The sequence below is a fragment of the Petaurus breviceps genome, unplaced genomic scaffold (assembly GCF_028583685.1).
Source record: "Petaurus breviceps papuanus isolate PSGF00001 unplaced genomic scaffold, PetGlider_PUasm1.0 37, whole genome shotgun sequence".
Taxonomy (NCBI): Eukaryota; Metazoa; Chordata; class Mammalia; order Diprotodontia; family Petauridae; genus Petaurus; species Petaurus breviceps.
In genome coordinates this window covers 72,493,032-72,520,799 of record NW_027186296.1, presented here as the reverse complement: position 1 = coordinate 72,520,799, position 27,768 = coordinate 72,493,032, and the positions used below count along the sequence as shown (strand labels likewise).

The following is a 27,768-nucleotide window of genomic DNA, read 5'->3' as shown; positions in this document are numbered from 1 at the left end:
AAGATAAAATCCAGATCTTCAGCTCTTATTTAAAGCCCTGTGGTCTTATCTCTTACATACCTTTTAGTCCCATTCACATTCTTCATTCCAGTCAAACTGGCCTACTAAATTTTCCTTGTAGGGGATATTTCTTGTCTTCTGGCTCCATATTTGCCTTTTATCATCCCTAGCTACAGGAACCTTTTCTTGATTTCCCCAGTTGTTAATGTGTTCTCTCTCTTTTATGGATTTATTTGTGCTTCATGTTTACTTATATAAATGTACATGTTTTATTTCCTCAGAAAAAGTTAGATTTCTTGAGGGTAGGACTGGCATTTTTATTTTTGTATCTGTCTATACATATATGTGTGTGTGTGTATATATATGTATGTTTATATATGTTCTTGAGAGAGTAAGTGCTTAATAAATGTTTATTGAATTCTGCTGAATTGAGTTGGGGTGCAGAATTAAATTTTCTCTAAGGATTCTTCAGCCATAAAATTCTTTGGATCTATTCTCTTACATACATGTCTTACTATTTTATACAAAATGTCATGCAAAACTTCTGTAGATTAAATTGCTATAGGTCAATCATTAGAATAAATTTGAGAGGCCATGATGTTTAAAAAGGGAGTATAAGTTGAAAGAGTCCTAGAGTTGAAGTCAGAGCATTTAACTGAATCTGTTGCTTACAATCTCTGTGCTCTGTGGCAAGTCATTTAACTTCACTGAACCTTAGTTTTCTCATCTATAAAAAGGGTTGAAGTAAATGATCCCGAAGGTTCTTTCTAACTGAAAATCCTTTGAGCCCTCTGTCACTGCAAAAAAACAGAGCCAAACTGGAAAGTGGAAAATGAAGGCTTACATTTGGAAGGTAAATCATCATTGTAAGCCAAGGGCAAAGATCATAGTGATCTTGGACTGGGGATATGAGGAATCAGGATTTGATTAAGAAGGAGTTCTCTCTAAGGTTAGAACAAAGAAGAGAGAATCCTTAGGAAAGGTACCGTGCTCAGCAACAGGGACTTTTAGAATTAGTGATCCCTCTGTTAATAATGTAAACTGCAGTAATACTTTGCTTTCAAACTAGTAAGGTAGCCTTTTGTTGTTTCTCTGGGCAGAGTTCCCAATGTCTTCCCAGTTTCAGGGAATTTTGCTTTGAAGTTTTATTTTAATGCTGGCTTTTAATAACTCCCTAGGAAAGTGCACCAACTGCCAATTGACTCTGCTAACAAATATAGGAACACAAGGGCCTATTGTAAACCCAGTGATAATATGCAAAACTGGTTAAATGCTTAGTAGTGCATTAGGATTTAAAGAAAATTATTTTGCTGGACCATTCTCTGAACCTCTCTTATTAAATTTCCTCCATCACTGCTCCTCCACGCACAGATGCTTCTGTGGGCTTGGTGTTCCAGGCCTCTTACCGCTGAGTGACATCTGCTGGGAGAATGACATATTTGTGGAGCAATAGTGTGATGTGCTTAATAGTGCGGGGACTGATCTGTCCAACTGACTAATAATAATGAAATGTGCCCTAAGCAGTGTTTTGACACAGACTCTTATGGGAGAGAATTATTTTTCCCCTAGATAATAAGGCTGTAAACTGTCAGGGGAAGCAAGCACAGAATTGACTTGTCTAAAACAGAACTTCAAATTCTAATTTACTTGGTGCTTTTTCCCCCATGGATTTATGAATAATTAGGCAGCTTTGCTCTGGAAAATGGAGTTGTTGGGTTTTCTTTTTATTATTACTAATGATATCAGTGTATAAAACACCTAAACAATTTTTAAAAATTTTTTTGAACTAACCATCCATTAAAACTCAGAAACAGTATTTTACTGTCGACTGTCTAGCACTGAGCTCAAGTTAGTCAGATTAACAATTGCCACTCTGCAGCAGATGCTCAGCCTTCCAACCAAATTCTCTTTTGTCATGAAAGTGTTTTATATTAGTAAAGTCAAATTTTTTAATTTCTTTACCAGATGAACTTTCCTATAAATGTACAATAAGGATTTTTAAGTAAGAAGGCAAAGATTTACAAAAGTGTTTAGAACAGTGAATAGGCCATTCTCTGTGGAGCCATGTGGAGGAGAAACAGGCAAGAAGACAAAATGGTAGATTCTAGGTAGATTAGGGAAAATATTGGATAGTAAAGAATAGCAAAATAAAAGTAATATTCTAAGAAGATTATCAGAGGGAGCGAGAGACTGGGTATAAATCACTGCTGTATAGTGAAGGGACCACTGGTCCTATAGTTAGATGGTCTTGGGTTGAATCCCAGCCCCTGTGGGCTTGGGAAATTCATTAAACATTTCAATGATGATGGTTTCTATTGTTCCTTCAAATAAACTTTTATCACATGAGCTAGTTAACAAGACCAAGCATTCATCCAAATATGAAGTAGATAAGGTAATAACCGAACTAGGATAGTATCAGTGGCCATGTAAAAATAAGAGACTGGGTGGGCTTGCCAAGGATGAATTAGCACAAGTAGAATATGAAAATTGGGAAAATGAAGGGGGAGGGGTATGGAGTGTGGATCAAAAAACACTAAGCATGGAGACCAACCACAACCTTAACATGAGTTTAATAGTGTTAGTGCTAAAGTAACTGCTACAATCTTTAGCACAAGTGTAGTGTACAGAGCATGAGCAGTAATGATTCTAATGACCTTTGCTGGTTATACCATATTTAGAATATAACTATTATTTTTGGAGGCAGTACTTTAAGAGAGATTGGTTTAAGAGCTATTGGTTTTAAGAGGTATTGATTAAGAGATAGTGCTTCTGGATGAGTTCCGCAAGGATGGTAAAAAATAGTCTAGAAGCCATGTAATATGAGGAGTGGCTGAAGGAATTAGTAGTGTTTTGTTTGGAGGGTTCTAGTAGTAAATTGAATGAGTGAATGAAAAAAATATTTATTTAGCACCTAGCGTATGCCAAATACTATGCTAATCATGTCTTTAGGCATTTGAAAGACTCACATAATAGGGTAATAGATACATTATTTCAGAAGGCAAAGTTAGGATCAATAAGGAAAAGATTAAAAGAGGCTGTTTTCTTTCCATCCAAAGAAATAATTTTTTAATAGTTACATCCATCAAACAGTAGAACTGGATACCTTGTAATATAGTATACCTCCTGACACTGAAAATGTTCAAGAACCTAACTGTCTCCTGGGGATGAGGTCAAGGTACAAATTATTTCTGCATGCATGGGTGTTTAGACTACATGGACATCTAATATGGTTGTTAGGTGTTAATGATTTTTAAGGGCAAATGATAGGGTTTGAGGGTAGAACCTTCCCTGATAAGAGGGTGTGACCCAAGTCACAAACTGTTGGTCAGAGTAAACTAAAGTTTTGCCAAGTCAAACCAAAATATATTTGACCACCAAATTTAGAGGATATAGAAAGTGAGTATAGAGTTGGTCTTCCTGCTTCCTGACTATCCCCTCTCTTATCCATCTGTCACATAGCTACCAAGTAGATATTTCTAAACCAAAGATTTACCATGTCACTTCTCCTATCAGAACTCAAATGTCTCCCTCCTGTCTGTAGGATAAAATATAAAGTTGTTAGCCTGTCCTTCCTACCTTTATAATCATTTCCTATTTCTCCCCTTAAAATACTCTACATTCCTGTCAAATTGGCCTACAGCTGTTCCATGTATGTAACATTATCTCTCCTATTTCTATGTCTTTGCATAGGTGGTCCCCATGTCCGGAATGCATTCCTACCCCATCTTTCCCTTTTAGTATCGTTAGCTCACTTCAAGGCTCTTCTCAGTTGTTACCTCTATGAGGCCATTCCTGATCCCTCCTCAGTTTTTAGCGCTCTATCCCTCTTAACCTTTCTTTGTAATATACTTTGTGTTTACTTATCTTTGTACATGTTATACCCCCCAATAGAATCTAAGGGATGTTGTCTTTGTCTTTTATCTTCAGTACCTAAGACAGTGTGTTGTGATGCTTAATAAATAGTTGTTTTTGAATACACGATAGTGGTTCCAAAGCCAGGTAGTTATCTTGAAGTCTATGGGGACAAACAGATTATGAATGGGAGTAATTGGTCTCACTGATATAGTCCAAGTACTACTCACCTTATTTTAATCTTTTTCTTAATGATGCTATTGCCTAACTCTTGATGGTGAGAAAATTAAGACTATTGGAGATACCACAGGATATATATCTGATGGTGATTTTTTTTAAATCTCTTTCATCTTATAGGGTTGATCCCTATAACTCACCTTGACCATTTTTATAACTAGAAGGACCTTAGAGGTCATGTAATTCAACATTGTCATACCCCCTAACACTGCCCCTGCCTTCAATATAGTCTCAATTTCTGTCTGTCATTGTCTGAGGAACCAGGACTTGAAACCTCAGTCATGTTTGTTTTCTATTTCTCTTTCTCCTGAATCTTATGTTGTAGGAATGTTGTGGAAATCACATTTAACAATATATATCAACACATTGTTTATATTTGGTAATATATATTGTAATAAGCAAATGAAGCAATGTATGTCCAGCACTTTAAATTTTAATGTGCTAGGTAAATGTCAACTATTATTATCCTAATGAGTCACCAAATCTTCTTATTTATAGTTCCAGAACTTCTTCCATCTGCCCTCTGCCTTTTATCCAACTGCTACCATTCTAATTCAGGTTATTACCTCTCTTCAGAACTATTTTGTTAGCCTCTTAAATGTTAACCCTGCTCTGGTTTCTTTTTTGCTCCAATCTATTATGCCTACTCCTCTCATATTAATCTGGTCTAATTATGCTCTTCCCCTACCTATGTTACTACTTCAGTGGTTCCTTATTCCTACTAAAATACAGATTTTTTTTAAAGCAGTCGGGGTTAAGTAACTTGTTTGAGGTTACACGGCCAGTTATTTTTGTGTGGGTGCCAAGTATCTGAGGCCGGAACCGATCCCAGGTCTCCTGATCCTGGGGCCGGCGTTCTTACTCACTGCGCCACCTGGCTGCCCCTAAAATACAGATTTTTTTAACCAGACTTTTTTAGCATATCCTATAAGTCTTGTGACAACTCATCTTTCCAGTCACATCTCTCACAGCTTTCTTTTAGTGCAGCCAGATTGAACTACATGTCATTCCTTTTACCTAAAATGCCTTTTGCTTAAGTCTAACAGTCAATCAAAATTCTACCTATCTTTCAAGTGCTTGATCAGAGACCAGGCTACTTCCTCATACCTTTCTTGCTCCTTGCTGCAGTTATCTTTCTCCTCTATTTGAACTCCTAACAATTCTCTTTTCTGTTGTAGTCATTTGGGGGCTTGTTTTGAACACCTACTAGAATGTAAGCTCCTAGGAAGCAGAAATGTGTATTATTCATCTTTGCACATCTCCCTGCACCTTGCACAATGCTCTGTGAATAAATAGTCAGCACTTAATAAATCACTGTTAACTGAATTGGAGTATGTTCCAATTGTAATAAATAATTTCTGGGTCATTCCTTTTAGAGAGATGTAGTGGATTACTAGCCTACTGTTCTTTGTAATGTCTGATTATTAACAATTCAAGGAGTATACTTTAAATTCATTTTGGGGGGAATTCAAATGCACAATACAGTAATACAGGGGAGTTGAAATACTGTTGGGTTCCTAAAGATTAGCTTGAACTAGTGCAAGGAGTACGCTGGGAAATTTTGGGCCCTTTAAAGATCATCTAGTCCAGGGGTCAGGTTCCCCACCCATGAATTCTATTCCAAGCCTTTCATTTTAGAGAATAAGAAGAGAGGTCTCTGATAGGTTAAGTAGCATTTGAAATTTTGGAACGTCTTAGAGCTGAAAAGAACCACAGCAATTCTTTAATACAGCTCAGAGTGGAAGATTCCCCAATTTTGTATTAAAGTATATTTTCCTAAAGGTTTTATTTTATTAAGTCTCTAGACTTCCTATTTTGATAGTAGATTTTCTAGACAATTAGCTTGTCAAATCTAATAAGACAGAGTCTAACACAAGTGTAGCTTAAATGAATAACTTGCAAATTTACAGCCCAAAGACTTTGTTGATTTTATTACCACTTTTTAATCAACATCTGGCAAAAAACAGGTGCTTGTTTTTTCATTTTATGTATGCATGGATGTATACAGGTGTATTTATCTTCCTTTAATCATGCTTGTCATAAAAATCTAGGAAATTAATTGATTAGTCATTTAACAAACAAATATATAATGGCGTTCCTTAAGTAGTAAGCTCTACTAATGTATTGGGAATAAATAGTATTTGACTTTTTAAAATTCATTTCATACATAACATTTTAAGAGCCCATCTGCTATTAGAAGTAAGGTGCACCTGAATGTTCAACAGTGTTGGTTTCTTAGATCCTTAAATGTTATGTATTTCAAGGATGTGTGATTTCATCATTGTGGGCTTTCCCTCCACTAATGTACATTGTAAACTCTTTGTGCTTGAGTAAATGATCTTGAGTTGCTTTGCCAAACAATTCATTACTCTGTAGCCACACTGGTATTAAACTTTTCCAAATTTACTTAGGCCAGTCCTCATATGACTGATGTACAATCTGTCACTGGGTCTGTTCAGAGGGTTTCCAGCTTGCTAAAAATGGGTCTAAAGCTACAAAGGATGTTAGAGATCACCTGCAGACCCTCTCAGTTCCTTCCCAGGCCACCATCCCTGCCTGGCTACGCTCTCCTCCCATTTTGACCTCTTGGTGAACCAATTCAACTCTGCTCTTTCCTCTTCTCTTGAGTCTTTTGCCTCTTACTGATCTTGTTCATTCAAGGGCCAGCTTTGGATCACTCCCACCATCTTTACCTTCAGTTCTATTCAGCTGATACTAAACAAAGCTGGAGAATCATGAAACTGCTTAGTCCCCTGCAGATTTATGGTACATGATCTCAAATGGGCCCTCATTTCTACAAAGCAGTCCTTTTACACTTTGCTAATTGATTCACTATCCCACTCAAACCATTGAGTTTTACAAACCTTTCTATTCCATCTCAAATAATACATAATTCTTCCTTCCTCCAACCTCTCAGCTGAGAACCTTGCCTCGTTATTTCATATGAAAAATCTGAGGCATTCACTAAGAGCTCCCTCTTCTCCCTCCTTTTTTTTTTTCACATCACTGAGATGCCAGGTTCCACCAGGTTCTCTTTCACTCCTGTCTCACGTGAAGAGGTGGTCCTACTCCTTGCCAAGGCAAACCCCTCTACATGGACACATGGTCCAGTTCCATCATCATCTTCAGAATATTGCCACCTTTCATCTCTGCTCTCTCATATCCTCAGTCTCTCCGTTAACTGACAGCTTCTACTGCCTTAAAAACACACCCACGTCTTCCTCAAACCAACCTTACTCCTCCTCCTCCTCCTTCTTCCTCCTCCCTTCTCCTTTATCTTCTTTCCTTCTCATGCTCCCTCCTTCTTCCTTTTTTTCTTTACTCCTTCTTTTCCATGTACTTCTTCCCCCCCCCCATCCTCCTCATAATAGTAATGGTAATTATATATTATCACATTGTCATAGCTATCATGGAATCTCAGAGTTGAAAGGCACCTTAGGTTATCAAGTCCAATTTGTACCTACCTGATAAAGAATCATTCTATGACATACTATACCCATTAAGTAGTCATCCAGTCTTTCTTTGAAGATTTCAAATGAAGGAGGAACCTATCACCTCCAGAACAGCCTGTCCTATTTTGGGGAAAGTTTTATTTGGTAGGAAGTTTTAAATCATGTAAATCCTAAATTCTATTCAGCAACTTTCACCCCTTACTTCTAATTCTCCCCTTTGGCATCAGTTATCATATACTCTAGTAAATTTATTCCATACGAGGATAAACAATCTCAGTTCCCTAAACTCATTCCATTATGGACTGTTCTTGGGACCTGGTTGTCCTTCTCAGAATACTCTTTAGATCATCAATGTCCTTCCTTAAAAAGTGATGGCCAGAAGTGAACACAATACCTTAAGTTGTTTGAGTACAAGATTTCTCAAATCCTGAAACTTAGGCCTTTTTTAATGCAGCTTAGGATCACATTCACTCTGAAGGCTTCCCTTCATATTAGCTAAAACAAAGTCTCTTTAATAGAAACTTAGAAGTACTTTCTCCTCACTTAAAATGGTAATAGATCTGTAACCTTAATAAGGGTCCATACCTTCTTTTGAGCTGTTTCTCACTACTCAAAGCTAGCCTAGTGATATTTCATCTTCGCCTCCTGCCACTCATGCTGACAATAACCATCCTGCAATAGAAGTGCATAAAACACTAAGACTTGCTCCTTATGAAAACTCTTATGATTTTTAGACTTGTGCTTTTGGCACAATTTATCTGTCTGTAAAGGTTCAGAATACAAAGTTTTGTTTTGTTTTGTTTTTGGTTTACAACCAAGTATGCCTTTGCAAACAATTAGAAGCATAAAAATGCTAATATCTAACATTAATAATTTTGAGAATAGTTCATTTTTGCTGCTCATTCACATCCTTTATTTCAGTGAATTCTTATAGCTCAAGACAAGGCAGATGGCATTATCTCTATCGAACTGATGAAGAACTGACTGAGAGCAGTGAAATAACCTGCCCATCAAGTTCTCTGTGACTGGTACTATAGGAAACAGAAATTATAACACTGTGGGCATTGATGTAATCGCTCTTCTTGGTAATTTCCACTTATCTCCTTGTGTGCTTCTGCCAATTTTGGGCACTCTATAAATACTTATTAAATTAATCAAGTAAATATAAAACATTGCCTCATGTCTGTCAGCCCAATCTCATAGAGTCAAAATCACCTTGGTATTGTTGGGGAAATTCTTAGCCTGGGTTCCTTGAAAGCCAAGGGAGAATCTCACCCTCCTGCAGATCCACATGACTAGGGGTCAAATAGAGTAGCCAAACCGAAAGAAAAACAAATGTATGAACGCCCTAAGAAATGATACTTTGTAGCAGCTTCAGCTACCTAGTAGCTTATATATCCTCTTCAGTACTGCTGGGGAGACACTACCAATCAACATTCTGCATCATTTCAAAGAACCTATGGGAACTAGTCTGTAACTATTGGAAAATTGGTCTGAAATTCTTAGTAGCTTTCTCAGGGTACAACATCTTGACTTTGTGTATGTCAGGGTTTTATGTATTCAGCCTTAACTACATGTTGAGTCAGGTTTGTTATTCAGTCTGGCAAATAATAGGGGTAGTTCAATGAGGCTTAGTGTATTTAGGCTGCCAAAGAATGATTGGAGGGGAAGGTAGGAAGATTATATCAATCAAATCAAATACTCAGATAACAAGTTTGGGTTTTTTCCTCCCTTCACAGTATTTCTTGTGGAAGTCAAGTCAATAACCAGAAACCACATTTATTCAACAATCATTTATTGTGTGTCTGTAATGTATAAGTCTCAGGTCTCAAGGGTGTTCTTATAATCTAGTCAATGAAGTTAAACCAGGTAGGCAAATAATTATAATTCATTCATCTCTAGGTAAGGTGACAAATAATTCGTACTCCTTGCTTTCAAGCTTTCTGGACTAAAGAGGAGATGTTGCCAGAGGTCATAATTATATAATCAAGTAATTTGTTAACCTATACTCTGATTTTATTCACCTAATAGCTACTTTCAGGAGAAGGACAAACCTGCAAATTCTTGAGCGTTGTCTTTTGAATTTTCATGTTCAGGGAGCAAAGGAAAGTATGAATTTTTTGGAAACATATTCACAGATTCATAGACTATTAGGGCCAGAAAGGGACCTAAGAAATCTGAACCAAGTCTACTCATGTTATAGTTACAGAAACCAACTTAGAAAGGTTAAGTGATGTACCTGATATCCTATGCCTCTTCACTCCTAATCCAGTTTTAATTTTTTCTGGAAAAAAAAAAGAGGCAGCTAATAACCAAAACAATAGAAGTCTCCTTTAGATTTTTTTATTTTACTTTAAAGAGGTATTTAAAATAAAAAAAATCCAACACAGACTGTGTGGGTCATTATAAACTGGCCAGCATGAGAATAGCATCTGTCAAATGCATAATCAGACCTTTTGTTTGAGAACAGAAGTGTCAGTTTTTCTGATTTTAGGATTTGATTTATTGACATACATATTTTGGGAGAGACTGAAATGGTGTGGAAGGGAATTTAAATATTGAAATTAGTTTATTTTCTTTCCTTACTATTCAAAGCTAACATCTTTCATCTTTCTAATTTGATGAGCCTTAGCATTAGACAGTGATAACACGGTTTCTATTTATTATATGTATTTGAAGGTTTCCTTTTAGCCCCACTAGAGTTTGTCTTATTTTGCTCTAACATGAATTCTTTTGATTATACTTAGTTTTTCTCCTTGTGTTTTGGGGAAGCCACAGAGTCTGTTTCCTCATTTATACAATGAGGAGACTTGATGATCTGTGATATCTTTTTCAACTCTAAAAATTTTCTGACTGATTCTATGACAAAGTTTTATCCATTATTGGTATTGATGACCTGTATGATACTGATTAAATTTTTTTCTATAGGGGAGTATCAAATAGCTATATGTTGCCTACTTGGATTATGGGTAAGTGGTTACTGCAGCCTAAATTACCCCTTCTCACTTTGATGTGAAACTGAGTGTCTGTTGGGCTCTCTTCATTTTGCTATAACTTTAAAGTGACTTTAAAGTTCCTTTGTTGCTTAGAAAGCAATATTTAAAGGAAACCTTTATGTTGGCTACATTAGTAAATATACGGATAAACACTTAGTACTTTCACACCAGCATAAAATCTTACCTTGTTGTTCTAATGTAAACTGTAGTTAATATTTCACTTTAAGTGTCTTCTAATTGGAAATAAAATGTTTTATCAGAAATGTTTCATTGATTATGCAGTAATGAGGCAGCTGGGTGGCTGACAATGGATAGAGTTCTGGGCCTTAGCATAGTGCATGCCACATAGTAGAAGTTTAATAAAAGTGTATTGATAGATTGGAGTTCAGAACATCTGTGTTCAAATCCAACCTCAGACAATAGCTGTGTGACGCTGGGCAAGTCACATAACCTCTTAGTTTCCACAATTGTAAAATGGGGATAATAATAGCACCTACCTGGCTGGGTTGTTGTGAGGATCATTGAGATAATATTTATAACGTTTTTACCCTAGTACCTGGCACATAGTAGATCCTATATTAATGCTTATTCACTTCCCTTCCCCTGATTTCATTGATCTGTGCAGTGGCAAAGAATATAGGAAGTTTTCATGATTTATTCTTAGTCTAGATTAACAGTGTTACTTCGAAAATTGCTTCAGAGTTTGAAAAACTAGTAAATAACTGGGAGGAATTTGGGTACTGCATTAAAATGAAATACTGATCTTCATATTTTTGTAATTTTTTAAATAAAAAAAATTGTCACATAATTCCTAGTCCTTTTTCTTTCTTGTTCTTTTTCACTTGTTCAACAAAGTACCTAAAGAGATACCATCAAAATACTTTGAGGATTCTGAGAAAGGAGACTTTTTTTTTCTTTTTCTAGATTCTCTTATGCTCCTGAACTTCTTGAAATTGCAAGATCAGTGGGCCAAAAGTCATCTTCCAAGGCCCATTTTAGGTGATATCTACTCCATGAAGCTATTCTGACACAGTCCTGATCCTTAACTGCTCCTCCCTTACATCTGTTTCGTTCTCCCTTGTATCATGCATAATCACTGTGTACGCGCTTTTCCTCCCGTTACTCTCCCTGCCCGTTGTATATAAGCTCTTTGAGAGCAGGGGCCACATATCTCACCTATCTTCGTATCCCCAGCCACCTTGTGCATAGGAGCACTTAATTAATGTTTTTTTTAAGTTAATTTGGATCTTAATATTTAACTGAATTCTTGATTACCCTAGGAACCTTTTTCAGAGCAGTACAATGTTATAAAAGAAATGTTCTCTCAATAGATGGGGAATAGATATGCTAAAAAGTCTTTTAAAAAATCCACAGATACAGTAGCTACCTGTACATGCCTATAAATTGTGTTGAATTAATAAGGTGCCAGATTCTTAATCCTTCAGCCACCTTTGTATGGGAAAGTGTGCACCATTAGAAGACTGGGAATTTTTAAAGAGAGACCATGCTTAAGGATATAGAGGTGAAGACCAGGAGATGCACAATGGTTTGGTGTATCTTTCCCTTTCTTTAGTATTGCTGATATGGAGCAGAGGTATCAAACTTGAGGCCTTGGAAACTCCCCAGTGTGGCAGGAGGGAGATTAAAATGTAACTGGGAAATATCTATCAAAATAAACAGAAATGCTATACAACGCGGATAGTGTTGGTGGCTTTCTAATTCAATATTCTACTTTCAGGAATCTGTTTCTATTTGATTTTGACACCACTACTGTTGAGGTATTCATTATCCTTTTCACTCTGAGTAACACTCATTTTTCACTCTTCATAGTCATGAGGGCTTCATTACACCATCCACAGGTCCTGTCCTGTGCCTTTTTGAGAGCCAACTGTATATAGAGATGGGTCCATTTGAGAGCAAGAGTACATTGTTCATTGTTAACAGAGTGTCCTTTCAATGCCCTGTTACCCACCATTTGAATTTCAATATGTTTTAAGGACACAGAGTATGCAGTTTTGCTTTTAGTCAGAATCAGAAAACCTGAGGTCATCAGACCATAGATCTAGGGCAGGAAAGGTCCTTAAAGGTCTAGTCCTGGCTACAACACTCAGTAAATGTGGGACCTTGGGCAAGCTACCCTTGTCTGAGCTCAGTTTCCTTATCTCTAAAATGAGAGCACTGGATTAGATGACTTCTGAGGCCCCTTGCAGCCTTGATGTGTGTGCGAATTTGGGATTTCTATGAATCCTTTCATACTGAAGCTCTAGTGAGACTAATTGTATCTGTTGGTGTAGCTGACAGACATTGGAAGCATTTTCCCCTCTTTCTGATGAGAAGCTAATGTGCTTCCTACATAAAATTCTTGCTTTACACTGGCTAATTTTTCTCCAAATCTCTTTTTGTGTGCTTTTCCCATTAATTTAACTATAGTCTTTAAAGCAACTGATCTGTAAACTCTATTTTCTGTCTCACCGATCTGACTAAAATTACTTGCCAGCTTTCCTCCCTTTCTTCTTTTAACTATAGAATTTATCTTCATTCCTCCTCATTTCCACATACTTTAAACGGCCTTCCATTGCTTCTAATTACTTTGTTTTCTCTCCACACTTCTCTTAAGCTCTTCCTTAAACCCTGCCCACCTCCCCATATTTTCTTCATATATTTTGAGAGCCCATAGAATGAGCACCTTCCTCTTTTCTCAGGAGACATACTGATCCTAGAAGTAGCTTCTCAGTTATGTTGTTCCTTCTGGCTGCTTGCACTTCTAACATTCTCATTAATGGCCACATTTGCCTTAATTTAATTGATTTTCATGATCCCTGATAGAGTCAGAAAAACGTGGGCTCTGGGGTGCAATTAAAATATAAATATATATATATATGGCAAAATGTAAACTGTAGGTAATCTTAAAGGTGCTTGTTTATGCTTCTTTACTTGCTTTGCTTGCTGGTTGAAAACATAACCATGGATGTGTCCAATTTATTATTGCTTTTTTTTTTTTAAAAAAGTATTCTTTTCATTTGTTTCAATTAACCTCTTGGAGTTTGCTTCCTCAACTGTAAAATTGGGGAAAATAACACCAGCAATGTCAGCCACATGAGTGGCTGTTGGGAGGTTCAAATAAGATAATGTATGCACAATGGAAATGGTAATGGATTTTACAAATGTAACGTCTTACTATTACCATCATCATTTTTTTTTTAATAATAACAACCAAGAAAGAGTTCTTTGTTCTTATGATCAATAAAAGAAGGCCTTTGAGGGTCTACTTATTGCCTAAATCTCTTGGGTAGAGGAGGGTTTTAGTACTGTTCTATAGTCACAGATCCTGTTGATGCCTAAAATATCCCATCTCTAAAACTTTGGGTGTCACAAAACAGGAATCTTATTGAACTTACAGCCAGTGAGAAGTGATGGAACTACTCCTTATTTAGAAGTATATCCCCTTAGCTTTCTTAACTTTTTCTTTGCTAACTTCAAATGTCAGTCAAAAGTGTAGCAAATACTGCCAAGTAATAACCTTGTGACCTTGAGCAAGTCACTTCTTCATTTCTAGGAGTTGGACTAAAGCCCAGCTTTAAAAATCTCCTGTTCTGGAAGACTAAGCATTTATTACTGAAAATTTCAAAGTGAGGTTATCATCAATAAACAGATAAATATGTTTAGCACTGACTGATTTTTGTTATAATTAATGAGGACTCTCTTCTTCTGGGCAATCAATTAGTCACTAAACATTTACTAAGCTCATACTATATCCCAGGCACTCTAAAGATGCAAAGAAAGACAAGATCACTATCTCTGGCAAGGCTCTTCTAATAGGGGAGATAACATATAAATAGTTATGTGCATACAAAATATAGATAGAGTAGATGGAAGGTAATCCTAGCAGTGGAGAAAGGCCAAAGGGAAGACTGGGAAAGTTTCCCCTCTGTCTTTTCCATGACCTTCTTCTCTTCTCCTTTCTGGAGGACTTAATAATAGAAAAAAAATTAAAATTTTTTTGAAAACTAAAAAAAAAAAGATGATTTCAAAGTAGATTATAATTTGCCTTCAACTCCATAATAAGCGTAAGGCAAAAATTTTTTCAGATGAGAAAACCAAGGATCAGAAAAATTGACTCATCTGTGATCATGCAGCTAGTTAGTGGCAGGTGAGACTAGAACTCATATTTCCTAACCTTTCTCCGTTAATTTCATGCTATCAGTTACAAGGAGGAAAATTCTATAATTTTATTATTAGGAGGAGTAAGTATTAGGATAAAGATCACATTAGCTAATGTATTAAAAATACTTTTTAACCTTTTGCACTCTATAAATGTTCTTTAACCACTTGTACTATTATCAGCACAGATTCATAGCTACTGGGTAAGAGACTTGAAGTATGGATCCTGGCAGTCATAGTGTGGTACAGAAAGGACATCACCAGACCTCTGAAAGAATCTCCTTTGGAAAATGTCAGAGGAGCTGGGCACTTCAGCCAGCTATTAACTCCATCAGTGCCCTTCTATTGCCTTAGGCATAAACCCATCTGTTTGATGGAGATTTTTGCCAAACCATGTGGGAGAATCCAGTACATTTAAGACTGGACTGTAATTGTTGGAATGTTTAAATGTTTTGTTACTCATATGTTCAAGTATTGCCTTGAGTATGAGCATGTTTGAAATATTAAATCACGACACTAACTTGAAAATCTTCTAGTGATTGTGTGCTCTTGATATAGAAGCACATTACTTGTTACCATATAGGTATACAATTAATTGGGGGAAACCCACTTAGTGACTAAATTTAGCTAATAATCATTTGATACAAATTTTTTTTTGTTTTTTCATTCTGTGTGTGGGACACTACATACTTCAGGATCATGCCAAGATTGTATAAAATCTGACTGGTCCTACCAAAGTCTAGGCTAGACTTTGCGTAAGACTAGCAATAGACTGTTGCTTATTGATCAATCTAGCTAGGTTTGGAAAGTCTCATCACTCATTTATCTGCTCAGTGGTTAATTTTTTGGCCACACAGTGCCCAAAGACTACACAGAGCCATTGAAGTCTGCCTTTGGTGGTGGGAGACCCCTTATGGAAAAATATCACAGAGCCTTAGAGAAGTGTAGTAAGGGAAGATAGGATATTTTTTGATATATTTCCAACCTTAAAAGTTCTGATGGGTACAATCATAGCATGATCCTTACTGTCCATATTGGAAGCAAGATACTAATGGGAGTTATTCAGCTGTCTTATTTTCATACTGCAGGGAAGTTAGCAGGGCTGATGCCTGCAGTAGACAAACTATTCTGAAGTGATATATATCCAAAATAGAACTCATTTTCCCCAAATCCATCCCTCTTCTACATGTCCATATTTGTGTTGATCACATCACCATTTTTTAAGTTATTCTGGTTGACAGTCTCATAGTCATTCTTGACACTTAGTTCCCTTTCAGCCCCCTATATCCAGAAGTTGCCAGGTTTTGATTCTTCCCCTATCCTCTCTCTTCCATCTAGCCCTTTGTCTTCATTCACACAACCTCTGTCCTTTTCCATCTTTTATCACCTCTTCCCTAGACTATTGAATGAGCCTCATTAGTCTCCTTGCTTCCAGTCTCTTCCCTCTTCGTTCAAGTCTAGTGCTTAAAGTCCTTCACAGTTTGGCTCACACCTACCTTTCCAGCCTTATTTTATTTTACTCCCCTTGTGGATTTTCCATTCTGTCCAAACTACTAGCCTTTCTCCATTGAAAGTGGTCCATTTTCTGTCTCACTTCCTTTGCATGGGTGATTCCCCATATCTAACATGTAGTTGCACGCTCTGCCTTTTGGAATTTCAACCATCGCCCTGGTCCCAGCATCTACCTGAAGCCTTGTCTCCTTTCAGAATTACTTTGAATGACTTTGTATATACTTTGTAGGTGTTGTGTCTTGCCCACCTCCACTACATCCCCCCACATTCCCCACTGCAGTGTGGCCTCCTTAATGGTAGGCACTGTTTCTTCTTGTCTTTGTTTCCCTGCCAAGCATAGTGCCTTGGCCACTGTGCATACCTAAAAAATATTTGTTGTTGAATTGAATTCAGTATTTCAGGGACTTTTGGGATTTAGAGTTATCACAGATACAAATCATAATCTCTCTACATAATGGATAGGTAGCATATGTTATTATTGTCCAGATGAATTACCTGATATCTTGATATGTTGATTGTTTTCCTTTATTCTCAAAGAGGACCAAAATGGCATCACTACATTGGGGTCAAGGTACAGTGTGTTCGACTGTGGCTCATCATACCAACATGAGCTCAGAAGGCTCTGTCATGGGTCTATATGAACATTTGGAATGGAGATGTCTCTGAATTTGTGCATCTCACCTTTCTTTTGAGCTACTACAGTTTTGATCCCAGTGCCTCCTTTGATACAGGCACACCGTGCTGAATGACCCTGTCACCCAATCGATTCCAGAGTGCTTCAGAGAGACCTTGAGAGTGTCCTTGTATCACTTCTGACCTCCATGTGAGTGTTTGCCTTGTGTGAGTTCTCCAGAAACTAATCTTTTAGGCAAATATAGGTTTGGCATTCAAATGATGTAGCCAGTCCACTGGAGTTGAAGCTCTGCAGTAGATTTGAATGCTTGGCAGTTCAGCTCAAGAAAGGATCTTGGTGTCCAGTACCTTATGTTACCAGGTGATCTTAAATCTTCCTAAGACAATGCAAATGGAAGTCATTCAGTTTTCTGACATGGTGCTGATACACAGTCCAGATTTCACAGGTATACAACAATGAAGTCAGCACAACAGCTCTGTAGACCTTCACTTTGTTAAGCAGTCTAATACCCCTTCTCTCCCACTTTCCTTCAGAGTGTCCCAGACACTGAGCTAGCTCTGGTGATGCATGCATCACCCTCATCATCTTTGTGTACATCTATGGAGAGTATACTTGATATCTACTTGGTAATGAACCTCCCTTCCTACACCCCCTCCCCCTAAAGACAAGTTTATTTTTGTAATATGAACACACAGTGTCAGGCTCCTACTGGAAGCCTTTTCAGTCTGGTATTACTGCTAGAGCTTAAATTTACCTCAACACTGTGTGATATGGCATTAGGGGAGGCATTCATAACCCATGGTCTGTGAACTTAGTTTTTGTTTTGTTTTTATTGTCGTTGTTTTAAATCGATAACTGTAGGGGTGGCTGGGTGGTGCAGTGAATAGAGCACCAGCCCTGGAGTCAGGAGGACCTGAGTTCAAATGCGACCTCAGACACTTAACACACACAGAAAAATTAGCCATGTGACCTTGGGCAAGTAACTTAACCCCAATTGCCCTCCAAAAAAAAATAAATTGATAACTGTATTTTGGTATAGTTGGTTTCCTTTATAATCCTCTGTATTTTTTTTTTATGAATTTAAAAAAGTTTTCTGAGAAGGAATCCACAGGCTTCACTAGACAGCCAATGGGGTCCTGAAATGAAAAAGGTTTAGAATCCTTGCATTAGAGATGGACATAAGGGAAGAGTTGTACCATGTAGTCCGCAGAAAAATATTCTGAATTTATTTATTGTACTTTACAGTCTCAGGAAAATTATTCTTACAATTATAGTTGGTTTGTGATCATAGTCTGATAGAACCATAGAGATCTCCTAGTCCATTCCCACCACCCATTCCATAATTAAGAAAACAGAGGGCTCCCAAAATGGAAGAATTTGCCCAAGGTCATAAAAGGAGAGCTGAGATTTGAACCTTGGTCTTCTGACTGAGCTCCCTCGAATTCAAGTACTCTTTTTGCTATGTGACCCTCTTTTTAACTCCACCACATCATACTCCCCCCCCAACCCATGAATATGATGATAACTCAACATAAGCAGAGTAATACCAGGGTAACAATTCTTAGATACCCTAATATTTCGGGCCTGCTTCAAGGTAAATTTCTATAATGGGAAAATACAGGCTTCCCAGGTCTTGAAAACCATTTCCCATATCTTGTGAAATATTAAAATAAGGATACACACAGATGGATAAAGAATTTTTTCTCCTGATTTGCTTCAGCATACTGTTGAATTTGTAATAGGAAAACATCCTCCAAACACAGGTTTTCCTAATGATAGTTAAATTTATATGGTGCATCCTCCAGAATATTAATATTAACAACTAAGAGTTTTGCCATCTTGCTGTGTACTAGTGTCACCTCATTGGTTCTAAACTATGGACTGACAGGCTGCTGAGCATAGGAGAAATGCTGTACAGGAATGCTGATCCATTATACAGGGGCCATATAGGACTTTTAACCACAGTAATAATAGCTAGCATTTATATAGTGCTTTATGCTTTACACAGTACTTTACAAATAGGGGTTAGCCTCATCTGCTTAGATGGTTTTACCAGGGTGTGGCCGCTGCAGCCGCAGGTGAGAGTTAGGTGATAGGTGGGCACCAAAGGTGGATCAACACCCTGAAAAGGCCTTAGCAAGCCCTCACACTGTGGTGCTGGTCCTCCCTGAACACCCCACAAGAGGACATAGAAATTTAGGTGTGGAAAGGACATTTGAAATCATTTATCATTATTACTGTGACCATGATCTCCTGTGGCTAGCAGGTGATTCATACACTGTTCAGCTGTTGTGGGATCCTCTCCTGGGTTTAGGCCAAATGGTAGAGCCAAGCCTTCACTATGCTGCCTGATGTACTATAAGAGCACAACCAGTTGCTGGCCATGCTTGTGGAGCTACCATATGGACCTTGGGGTTGCTTTGATGTTTGTAAAACCACTGGTGATAGAGCCTGCTCCCCATTACCCATCCCTGAGGCTTTGTTCAGAGTATAAATGTTTATTTAAATAAAGTTCTATTAATCCCTTGTGAAAATAATAATAATAATAATAAATAGTTTATATGTGGTATCTATATAACACTTTACATTTTGCAAAATGTTTTCTTCACAACCCTATATCCTACCACATGAGTAAAAAAATAGTGAAATAATCAAGTGCATCTAGTCTAGCCTCTTACTGCAGATCAGCAAATAGATTCAGAGAGCTGGGGTATCTTGATCAAGCTTACACAGCTGGTGAGGGACATTATACAAAAACTAAGAGGTTAAGATGGTGTTATTTACTTTAATAATTTAATTGAATTTATAAAAGCATGATTTGAGTGATGAACTCATACCCAGTGATGAACTCTAGTTAGTTTGTGGAATCCAAAAGAAGTAGAAGATGTAGCCATTGCCTTCAAATGGCTTACTATCTAGTATATGTGTATACGCACACGTTGTAGTTGTGGGTAGGCGAGATCCTTATACGGTTTTGAGCTGATAACTAGACAGTAGGGATCTCCCTTTAAATTCACAGATAAGTCAAAATTGAAGTGTCTTGGGAAACACCATAAGCCACACTTGGAAGGAACTACGAAATGTTTTTGTAAGTTTTTAAAGTTAAGAATCACTGCTGCAGATTGTAGATTTCTCATGTAAGACATTCATTCTATCCTACAGTACTGCAATATTTTCTTTGTGAGATGACTAATAAAGCTTCTTGGCACACAGATATTGGGGGCAAGCCATTCTGTGCTAGGCTATTTTAATTTACCTGGGACCCTATCAAGTGAACTGCCTTTTCTATAAAGACCTACCGGAGCTGGAAGTACTCCTTAAAAATTGCTAATATGGTGCATATTGAGATACCGCCCCATTAGGACTTTGAGAGTGGTTCTGTCTAAGCTCAGCAGCATGGCAACTGATATAATGATGTATGACAGCAAAGTAAATTGTACCAAACTGAAGAAGGAAGTGTTCAAGTGAATGGTCTCATCTGTCAGCCAAATGCACTACATGGCCTAAACAAGAGAATTTGTCTAATTTCACTTGGCACTTAAGGAAGAAATGGGAACAGAGAGGAAGTAAGCAATTTGCTGTCAATCACAGAGTAAATTTTTGGCAACTACATTGAGGTCCTAATATTTTCTGTGCCTAGTTCAGTGCCCTGACTGGTCAACTCTTTTTTTTTTTAGAAGGGGCTATACCCCCAATTATGATTTTGATGAAACTGAGTGAAATACAAACCACATGAATTGAGAGCTGCTTTGTCAAATTACAGCCTAAGGCAGGCTAAAATGGTCAAGTTGTAAACCTCACCAAGAAAAAATAACAACCAGGCTATTGGTGGCAAGACTGATGATGAATTTGGACCATCACATGTTACTGTGGTTTGGAGGCATCAATTTATCAGCACACTGCCTTAGCTGTGACACAGAAAATCTGAAAAGTTTGCTTCCTCCCATCCCGGAATTGAATGAACTATTGTCATCTTAATAAATCTAGCTGCATCTGATTAGAAATAGTAGATTTGGTCACTTAAATTTTGGGCTCATTTTATGAAAAGCAAAGAAAGAAGTTACTATGGTGTGTGTGAAAATTTCTTTTATTAGCTATAGAAGATGAAAATACACTGGCCATCTGCAGATTGGGTGCCTGATGAGACAGAGGAAGGACTACTATTTGTTTCTCATTGAAACCACATGTTCTCTGAGCAAAAGAAGGAAGTGCAGCCTGGTCATAGGTCAGAGATAGGATGGAGTTTGAAGACCATCTTTTAGTTCAGGATATTCCCATACTTTTGGCTTTGTTGGATATTCTTTTATTTCTAATTTGGAGGTAGACTTTCTGAACTGTAAAAACTACCCAGCAATCCAGCTTTTCTGGAGTTCTTTTGTACTAGCAGATCAAGCACTGAATAGTGAGGAGAGGAATGCTCTAGTGACTAGAGAAATAGAGGGAAAATGTGCACGTATGTGGTCAGAATGATTCAGGAAACGGCATGCTTGGTTTTTGTTATTAGATTTGATATGAGCAGTAAAAGTGAAATTCTGTTCAAATTTAATATAGCTGCATGTGATTGTCAAAATATGAAATTGAATATTCTTAGTGGTTTTCTGCTTGGCTTTTATATGTTTTATTTTTAAGACAAAAAAAGAAAGAAGACTGTATGATAGGGAAGTAAGCCAGCCCCAAGCTAGTTATGTCATCTGCAGGTTTCTCATCACTCTGCCTCTGATTTCCAATCTGTTAGGATGAATTATTTTCTCATCATAGAACTTAGATAACTCCAGATTCTCAAAGACTTATACTAGTGGAATATAAGCTGTGGCAGGTCCCACTGGAAAACTGGAAAACCTAGAAGTATGGTCCTGGGAATTAGTCTATCTACTGTCTAAGGACCAACCTTAGCTAATTTTATCAACAAAAGGATAGCCGCTGGATGGTGATTTTTTTTTTTTTAAGCTGGGGAAACTCATGAAACAGATAAAAATGTTAAATGAACCTTAATCCCATGAGGCCACCTTTTGCTTCCATAGTGATAGCATCAGAATGTTTAAAAACTGTAGACATTAATTTAACTATTTATATATTCTAAATGCTAGCTTTTTAGTTTCCAGCAACCTTGAAGTTAGCACACTAGGAGAACTAGATCATATTCATACAGACATTCTTAATATAAATGAAACCAGAAAACATAAACAAATTAGAGCTAAGTTGAAGGTTGACCATTAAGTTCTAATGGGCAAATAAAGGAGATGGTAAAGATGGTAGGAGCAGATATCATTATAGGACAACAGGACAGCAAAAGGACAACGTGAAAGTTAATTTAAGTTTAATTCCATAAATGTTTATTTTAAACATTAAATTTTAAAATTAAGCACCTATGGTATACAAGACCCTGTGCTAGTCTCTGAAAATATAGAAATGAAAGTAAAACAATCTCTATCATCAAGTAGTTGACATTCTACTAAAGTGGATAAAACTTGTACATTTAAAAACTGCAGTGGTGGGGCGGCTAGGTGGCGCAGTGAATAAAGTGCTGGCCCTGGAGTCAGGAGGACCCAAGTTCGTATCCGGCCTCAGATACTTAAAAAAAAAGCCCCTCAAAAACTAGCCGTGTAACCTTGGGCAAGTTACTTAACCCCAATTGCCCTCCAGAAAGCAAAAAAACAAACAGAAAAACAAAACTGCAGTGGATCAGTACTGTTGTTGATGATAGTACTCCTTCCAGTGATGTGAATCACAACCTATCCATGGCTTCCATCCTGTGTAGTCTTCATAATATCCTCTTGAAAATTCTTTATAGGGAGCCCACATAGAGTACTATAGGTCTTTCTCTAGATCTCATAAGACTATATGGCTATCAGTGAGTTGCTCTCTCTACATTTATGACCCACCTCCTTTTCTAGTCATATATACCTTTGATGATAACTTTTATGCTGCTTTTTGAAGATAGTTCATAATTTGTAATATACTACAAGCCTAGTTATGTTTTCACCTACCTTTCTTGCCTTTGAGTGATCTCCCATTTTGATTTCTCATAGGTTGTAATATCACATAATTTGTAGACAGAGAGAATCATGTAGACATGGAGAATTAAGAATTTTTTTTTTAAAAACCAGACCTATGATTTCATCAATGTAAGTACCTGGTAAGGAACTTCTTTTACTAACACCTTCTCTACAGTTTGTAAGCTAAGAGAAGTGCCTATAGTATTGAGAAGGGTGTTCAACTTGGGAAAATTGGTATTGAGAAGAGGTGATTTTTGTTTCAGGGAGAAGCTTGAATAATTGAAAATTCTTGCATTTTCTAAAAGTCGGCCAACTCACTCTCTTCTGCTCACTTAGAGATGTAGGGCTGCCTCAGGCAAAAACCTTCTTGTCCCCTTCTCAAGTCTTTGCCAGTACTGCTGTCAGAAAAGGTGTAATAATTACTGTAGGATGAATTATTTTCTCATCATAGAACACAGCTATCTAAAAGACTGATACTAGTGGGATATAAGCTGTGGCAGGTGCTACCAAGTTGGAAAACCTGAAGTATGGTCCTGGGATTAGACTATCTTCTAAGGACCAACCTTAACTAATTTTATCAAAAGGATAGCCTGTAGGCCACAGATTGTGCAGGCTTGGTTTATAGGAATGTGGAAACAATGAAAATAGAATTAAGAAATCTCTTCTTAAAAAAAAAAAAAGAAATCTGTTCTTGTTCTTGTCAGCAGACCTGGAAGCTGGCTCATGTTCCTTTGCCCATCCTAGGATGAAGAGGTAAATTCATGAGATCACTACTTGCCCTGCAGCCTCCTCCCATCCCCTCCAATATTTTAATAATTTTCTGCCTCTTAGAGATGGATGGTGACACAGTGGTTAGAGTGCAGGTCCTGGAATCAGGAAGTCCTGAGTTTAAATCCAGACTCAGGCACTTACTAGCCATGTAACCCTGGGTAAGTCATTTAACCTTTACCTCAGTTTCCTTAATTGTAAAAAAAAAAAAATGGGGATAATAATAGCATCTACCTCATAGAGGTCTTGGGAGGATCAAATGGGAGTATATTTGTAAACAAACAAACAAAAAACAGCATAGTGCCTGGCATATAGTAAGTGCTATATAAATACCTATTTGTCTCCCTTCTCCCTCCTTCTCTTGTTCCATCAGACATGTTAAAATTCTTTTATCCTTTCTCTGCCTTCCTAGTGTGAGTTCTTGTCTCTTCTTCTGGGGGAAGACCCAAGTTCATAGCTTGTCTTTATTTTCTACCTGCCCCTTAGACATAGTAAGACTTTGAGAAGTGGTAGTAGTCTCCTCTTTCTAAGATGTAACTTGGCTCTTTTTTTTTTTTTTAGCTTTTCTGAATTATTCATATGTGTTTACTTTTTTACTGTTTCGTTGTGTTTCTGGGCAAGTCACTTAACTTTTATAAACCTCAGTTTAATTATCTGTAAAATGAGGAAACTGTAGCAGCTTCTTAGCTCAAAGGATTGTTGTAAGGATCAAAAGAAATAATGTTGTCAAACTATAATTATTATTAAGTCTTTGCTACATTTACATTTACATTTCAAAAACCCTAGCTATTTCTAATTTCTTAGGAGGAATGCTTGGAAGTTGTTTCTGCTAAAAGCTTTTTTTTTCTTTGTCAGATATGCTCAGCATAATAAATTCTTTTTGGATGAAGATCATTTTCCATTGCCTTTCAGTATATCATATTCCAATCTATTCTTTTCTTTCTCCTAGCTGAAGCAAGGTTCTATATGGTTCTTATTGAGTTTCCTTAATAGGTGAATTTTCTCTTACTGGAGCTTGGCAGTTACATTTCTGAGTATGTTCTGTCTAGTTTTTTTTTTTCCTCTGGTGGTGATTTTTGGATTCTTTCAATCTGTACTTTGCCCTCTGGATTTCAGTACTTCTTGGCAATTTTCTTTTTGGATTTTTTTTTTTAAATTAATGTGAGAGTTTCCTTTCTCTTTTCCATACTCTTACCTGTACACAGGCCAAGAAGCAATAGTTCGAATTGAACATGGAGAAACCGATTGGTTTAAGATTGGGGAAAGAATATGACAAAGCTATATATTGTTACCTTATTTAACTTATATAAGCAGAGTACAACATATGACATGCCAGCCTGAACAAATCAAAAGTCAGAATTAAGGTTTCTGGGAGAAATATCAACAATCTCAGATATACAGATGATACCACTCTGATGGCAGAAAGTGAAAAATAATTAAGAAGCCTTTTTTTTGGGAGGGGGGTAGGCAGGGCAGTTGGCGTTAAGTGACTTGCCTAAGGTCAGTAAAGTGGCTAGTAAAGTGTTAAGTGTCTGAGGCTGGATTTGAATTCAGGTCCTCCTGACTCCAGGGCTGATGCTCTATTTACTGAGCCACTTAGCCTCCCCTAAGAAGCCTCTTGATGAGGGTGAAAGAGGAGAGTATAAAAGCTGGCTTGAAACTTAACATCAAAAAAACTAAGATCTTGGCAACTGGTCCCATCGTTTCCTGGCAAATAGAGGGAGAAGAAGTGGAAGTAGTGTCATATTTTATACTCTTGGGCTTAAAGATCATTGCAGGTGACTGGAGCTATGAAATTAAAGGAAGCTGCTCCTTGGAAGAAAAGCTATGGCACATCTGGACAGCATACTAAAAAACAGAGACATCACCTTGCTGACAAAGGTCTATATAGTCAAAGATATGGCTTTTACAGTAGCAATGTATGTCTATGTAAGGAAAGCTGAGTGCTACAAAATTGATGCTTTTGAATTGTGGTTCTGGAGAAGACTTTTGAGAGTCCCTTGGACAGCAAGGTCAGGGTTTGTTTCTCATTCATCAGAAAGATGTCATGACTTGCAAGTGAATTGGATTACAGTGAGGGAGGGCTATGCAAAGTCACTAGCCTCACTTTCTCCTCCAGAGCCATCTGGCTCCAGTGGCCAGATACAGAGAAGGACTACTGAAGATGGCCCAGGATACAGTGGGAGACCTTGGCCTTTTAAAGCTAAGATCTTTGCAAGCTCTCAGTCTGATTGAGGCAATGCCCATTCAGTGATTAGGGCTGTATAAGAAGTGAGTCAAGGGATTTACATTCACTCTGAGACACCAGGGCCCAAAAAATAACCATTAAGCAGTACTTTGGCAGTACTTCAAGTCTATTGTTGGCCAGTAAGTGAAAGAATAAATTCAGTTTCAGGCATGGTCTTTAGGCAGAATTCTATCCAATAAACCCCACTATATCAAAGTAGTCTTCAGCCATCAAAATTCACCTTCCTTTGTGCAGAATACCCTCAAGTAAGGGCATGGACATCCCCCCAGACCCCCTGGAGAAGGAGGAGAAGAGAAGAGAGGAGAGGGGAGTGTATGGAAGAGGAGGAGCTGAGATGCTCGAATCAGTCAGTAATTAATTTAAGCTATTCACTGGGTACATAAATGAGAAGACTGGACTGATGTTCGGAAAGATTGAAGGCAAAAAGAGAAGGGAAGAGCAGAGGATGAGATGGACATTTAGTGTCATGGAAACAACTAACATGAACTTGAACATAATTACTTCAAGAGATAGTAGAGAATAAAAAGGCCTGCTATTCTGTGGTCCATGGGGTCATGAAGAATCAAACATGACTGAAAAACAACAACTGTGTCAAGTCATGTCTTCCCACTATGGTTAGCTCAGTGCCCTAGTATACTGCCTTGAACACAGTAGGTGCTTAATAGATATTTAACTGTCATCAAAGTTCCATTTAATAATAAATAAGTTCCCGGTGTATTATTCCTGACAAATGAGCATCCAGCTTTGTTACACCTCCAATGACAGAGAACTTACAAAAAGACTATTCTAGTTTGACATAGCTCTAATTTTTAGAGAGGTCTTCCTAAGATTGAACTGAAGTCCAAAGAAGTTTTTCAACCTTTCAGCCTATTCTTGCCCTTTGGAGTTACATAGACTAAAAATTTGAGTTTTCTTTTTTCTTCAAATATATGACATGGTTTCCATACTCTTGACTATATTGAGAGCTGTCTTCTGGAGGAACTTAAGCTTGCCAATGTCTCTTTTAAAATATGATGCCCAGAACTAAATGTAGTATTCCAAAAGTGGTCTGACCAGTATAGTGGGGTTATTATGACTCTTGTGTTGGACAATATGTTTCTCTTAATGCAGCCTTAAATGGCATTGGATTTTTTGTCAACTACATCATAACACTGGCTCATTTTGAGCACTCTTCAAACCTGGGAGAAAACTAGGATTAGACTAAAGAATATTTGATAATATTTTAAAATTAGTAAGAGGGTACTTCTTAATCATCTAGATTTTGTATTAAAACTTTGTCTTCAATTGTGTACCTTACTTAAAATATAATGTTCATTAACATTTATGCTCATTTGAATAAAAATATTTTCAATTTCACTTTTTGAAAAATGACATAATTTTTTATTCATATAATTATGTTTGTGTAAAGTTTAGGTGTTTGGCTACAAGACCAGACATAGGCACCATCATCTATAAGAGTATTCTAATTGCCCCAAGAGGAAATCAATTGCTTTCAGAATGTGGGTCTTACACACATAAACCTATAACATGATGGTGGACGTCATAGTTCCATTTCAACTGAGCTGTGAATCACAGCTTTATTTGTGGTTTTTGGCTGTTGGTTCTGCCAGTGGGGTTGTAAAGGTGGTAGGCATGTGTCTGCCAGAAATAATTGTGGGTTTCAGTTGCAACACAATTTGACTCAGGTTAGTGTTATATTAAATGGAAAGTTAACACTTCTCTTTGCTGGCACTAAGTGTGTGTGTGTGTGTGTGTGTGTGTGTGCGCGCGCGCGCGTGCGCATGCGTGCATATGGATGTGTGTACATGTGTTTACTGGCTTGCCTAAATGGATAGGATGTAATTGAAGAATAAGATTCCAGTTCAAGAAATACCGATGGTTTCAGGGAAGTTGTCGTTTCTCCTGATGTAGA

At 37.4% G+C, this 27,768-nt stretch overlaps 1 protein-coding gene across 1 annotated transcript in view; it reads left to right on the top strand.

Moving 5' to 3' along the window:
* EFL1 (elongation factor like GTPase 1) overlaps positions 1-27,768 on the top strand; it is a 219,820-nt gene that overhangs the window by 129,883 nt on the left and 62,169 nt on the right. The gene's annotated exons all lie outside the window — the stretch shown is intronic.